This window comes from Dipodomys merriami, unplaced genomic scaffold (assembly GCF_024711535.1).
Source record: "Dipodomys merriami isolate MVZ:Mamm:240054 unplaced genomic scaffold, mDipMer1.0.p SCAF_323, whole genome shotgun sequence".
NCBI classification, from domain to species: domain Eukaryota; kingdom Metazoa; phylum Chordata; class Mammalia; order Rodentia; family Heteromyidae; genus Dipodomys; species Dipodomys merriami.
In genome coordinates, this window is record NW_027204749.1 from 711,637 (window position 1) to 716,312 (window position 4,676).

Genomic DNA, 4,676 nt, shown 5'->3' on the forward strand with positions numbered 1-4,676 from the left:
GATGAAGGACAGAATTCACTAACTTTTGAGGCTGGGAAGGTGGCTCAGAGTGGTAGAGTACTTGTCTCCAATACATGAGGCCCTGTGTTGGATTCCTCAGCATCACATAAACAGTAAGAAAAAAAAAAGGCCAGAAATGGCGCTGTGCCACTAGTGGTAGTGTTCTAGCCTAGAGCTGAAGAGCTCAGTGACAGTAACCAGGCCTAGAGTTCAAGCCCCACGACTGACAAAGAAAAAAAAAATGACCTTTTTTTGTTATTGTTCTTGTATGTCGGACAATGTTTTCTTCTCATAATAATTTTGTTGAATAAGAGATTCTAAACTTCTCTGTTTCTGTTTTAGTTTTGCTCTATTTTGTTATGTTTTTCTTCCATACTTTAAATATTCTCCTCCATTTAATTGTTGCTTGCAAAAATTTAGAAAATTTTGATAAAATCTTTATATTTGTCCCTCTGAAGTAAGGCTCCACTGTTTGTGATTTTCTTTCTTTTTTAAAATTTAATTTAATTTAATTGTAAAGGTGATGCACAGAGGCTTTATAATTCCATAAGTAAGGTAGTGAGTTCATTTCTTCTCAAACATTGTTTACCCCTCCCTCATTTTTTCTTCCACTTTCCCTCTGACTCTCCCCAACTAAGAGACATTGTGTTAGAACCAGACAGTCTTTCTTTTTCTCTGAAAATATATTTTATTATACTGTTCAGCTAATACACAGATGTATTGTACAGGTAATGTTATGATTACATAAGTCAGATAATAAATGTATTCCTTTTGAACTCTGCCACCCTTTCCTTGGCTCTCTCTCAGTTTTTCTTTCCCATCCCTACTCACAGCTTTTAGTTTAATTTAAATTTAATTTTTATTGTCCAGGTGTTGTACCTCGGAGTTACAGTCACATAAGTAAGGTAGTGAGTACATTTCTTACTAACTTTATACCCCTGCCTTCATTTTTCTCCTGCTTTCCCTTCCCCCAAGGCCTCCCCAAAAGTTGTTCAGAACATTTCCAACATATGGTTTTGTGAGTATCGCTGTTGCATTGGTTCTCACCTTTGTCCTTTGACTCACCATTTTTTGTTACCCTTCGCCTAACTGAGATAAATATTTATACAATACCCAGGGTACCAAAATCAAATACAGTGACAACAAGGGATATACCATAGGGCAAAGAACATGTAAAAGAAATAAAAAACCCACATAGTACATTAAAAAACACCACCAACAAAGAAAAACCTCTTGTGTCCATATCTTGGGATTCATTTTTCTTAGCATCATCTTATATGATCATATGTACATAGCTATTGAGCTATTCTGCTCATCTGCTAAGATTATCCTAGAAGTATACTATTTACTACACATAAGGGAAACCATGGGACCTATGTTTCTTTGGGTCTGGCTTACTTCACTTAATATGATTTTTTTCCAAGTCCTTCCAAATGGGACATTGTCTTTCTGATAGAAGTATAGAATTCATATATATCTTTTATTTGGTCGGTCATGGGGCTTGAACTCTTGGCTTGAGCACTGTCCCTTAGCTCTTCAGCTCAAGGCTAGAGCTCTACCACTTGAACTACATGCCACTTCTGGTTTTTCTGGTGGTTTATTGGAGATGAGTGTCAAGAATTTTCCTGCCCAGGCTGGCTTTGAACACAATCCTCAGATCTCAGCCTCCTGAGTAGCTAGGATTATAGGCATGAGCCACCAGCACCCAGCATCTATCACATTTTCTTGATCTATTCATCTATTTATGTATTGAGGGGCAGTTCATTTTCTACATACTGTCTAATGAATACCACTGCTGCATTTGTTCTCCCTTTGTCCCACCTTTTCTGTGCCCCCCATCCTTCTAATGACAAATAAAGGAAAATAACAAAAACAGCAGCAACAACAACAAAAATCTGATTTCCATCTCTTGGAGTTCATTTCTTTAAATATCATTTTTATAGGATCATGTGCACACAGCGATTTTTCCTTTTTGATCTGCTGCTATGAATATCTCCCTATGGTCTCACTGTGTGGTGGGTGACTTTTTTATTTCTGCTGTTGATGTTCTGCCATTAAAATATGATTTTTTAAAACATTTGCTTTCTTTTGTTAGCTTCTGGAATTTCATATAAATTTTGTTTAATTTTCAACTATTATCATTTGAACAGCTTTTCTGGCCTTTGTAATCTTGCTTCTCTGGTATTCATTATACATATATTATACCTTCAATAATTATCACATAGATGGTGTATATTTTATTTCTTCTAATTCATTCCTTTTTCTATCTCAATTTCAGGTTGGTAACTGTCTATTGAAAGGGCTTTAAGCTCACTGTTTGTTCATATGTATTTTTTCCCACTACACTGATGAGTTCATCAAAGTCTTTTGTTTTCTGTTTTATACTAATATCGTCAGTGATATTTTAAAACTTCTTTCTAATGTTACTGTCTCTCTCCTTACCTGTATGTTTAATTCATGATGTCCAAGTTGTTCACTACAGCACTCCATGTAGTAATTATGATTATATAATTCTTTGAAATTGTCAGTCTGATAATTGTTATATTGGATTAAAAATTCATACATATTTTCTGAACCTGGCTCTTAGTGTCTCTTAAATTTTTGTGAAAAGACAAATACACCAAGTACATAGAATACAAGTAAAAAATGCCAGTAGTATGAGGTTTTATATTTATCTGGCTGGGCATTAAGATCTATTTCATCTTTGATGTACTTGCAGGTATTAAAAGTTCTTTACTTTTAATATTCTTCTTTTATTTATTCCCCCCTGCTGTATTTGGGGACAATAAAATACTTGCTCTTATATAGCCTTTGTTATATCACCATCAATCACTTATACCCAAACCCTGTGGTAGGTTTGAAAGGTATCTGTGAAGATATTTGCTTTGTATTTTATACCTAAGTTTCTCTTGCTTTCCAGTTCCCTGAGTTTTCTCCGTCTTGGGACCATCACCCAGTCTCTCTCTTTCTCTTTCTCTCTCTTCCTCTCTGTCTTCCTTTCTCCCTCTCCAAAATTTTTGGGCTTTGACTTTTCTAATACATGACAGAAAGGCAAGAAGAGGGTGGGGTTTCAAACAATCCTTCCCTTATTTCATGTCACACGATGGTGACACTGTTTTTCTTAACCAGAAGCCCATTGTTGCCAAGAACAAGATATTTTGGGACCATCTCTTTTCCTCGGATGTCAGAAATTATTAAACTCTGAGCATTGTGATGGGAATTTGTCAAAACTCTTACAGGTAAATTTCATAGAAATATATCCTCATTACTCCCACTAAAGAAGGTTCTCACCAAGTTGTAACTGAACCTACTTCTCACCCAGTGTCTAGCAACTTAAAGATGTTATTGTGTGTGAGAGGAAACTGAGTTGATTTGAACATGGGTTACCCCAACCTATCTTTGAGTTAACAATCCATCCCAAATGTATTATCATGCACTGGAGTGCATAATAACATATGAAATTTATAAGGATTAACTGCAAAGGCATTGAAAATCTGAAAATGAATATGATTTTTGGATTTAAAGGCAATTACTAGCATATTAAACCTGTGCATGTTCTTAAACATCATAAACAAATGAAGCATTCTACATACTCACGATACATGTATGAGTGACGTGGAGGCAATATTGAAGTAGACTCAAGCTCACAGGAATGAGAAAATATCATCATATTATCCAAATTATACAATGAAACCTGTGGTAGCTATCTACCCACATATTCTAATAACAATATCAGAGGAACTTCATTAGGAAAGTCTTTTTGTTTTTTTGCTTATGTGGTGCTGAGGAATCAAACCCAGGGCCTCAGGCATGCAAGGCAAGCGCTCTACCACTGAGCCACCTTCCCAGCCCAGAAAAGTCTTTTTTATTAACTGATAAATTTAAAATTTCCCTTAAACTTGATGATGTTTTAAGTTGTGGATCTACATTACTAAAAGTAGAAAAATTATTAGCAAGCAGACCTACCTGATGTGACATTTTACAAATTTCTCTGCCAAAGTTTTCTATTCTTTGTTATAATTGATATCTTGCTGTGATTCCCATTACCCAGTGCAGAAGAAAGTCATTTGTGGATAAACACAATAAAATATACTTATCAAATTTTGTTCCCCTTTTCTGAACCCAGACTTCATCATTATTGATTGGTGCATTATAAAATTAAACTAAAACTAGGCAACAGTGGGTCATGCTTTTATAATGCTAGGTACTCAAAGGCAGATATCTGGAGGAGGAAAGTTCAAAGCCCATATAGGAATAAGACTGCATGAGACTCCATCTCTGATGAATTAGCAAAATGCTTGTGATGGTTCTAGCTATGAGCATTAGCCATGAACAATAAAGCTAAGTCAATGCGATTGTTTCTAACCCATTTATAAGATTATTTCTTTGTTGCTTTTTATGTCCCTCCCCCACAGTATAATCCCTGCTTTCACTGTATTTGATGTAGGTATAATTTGTGGAGGGGAAGGGGAAAACAAATCGTTTAAATAGGGATACAGGTGGACCCATTGCAACAATGAGATGTACAAGTCATTATGTTGAAAATGAACTTTACAACTTTCGGGGGGGAGTTAGGTGGGGAGGATGGGGGGGCAGGGCGGAGGATGGGAAGGGATGGGAAGGGGAAACAAAGGAGGAGGCTGCAATGCTTGATAAGAAATGTACTCATTACCTTG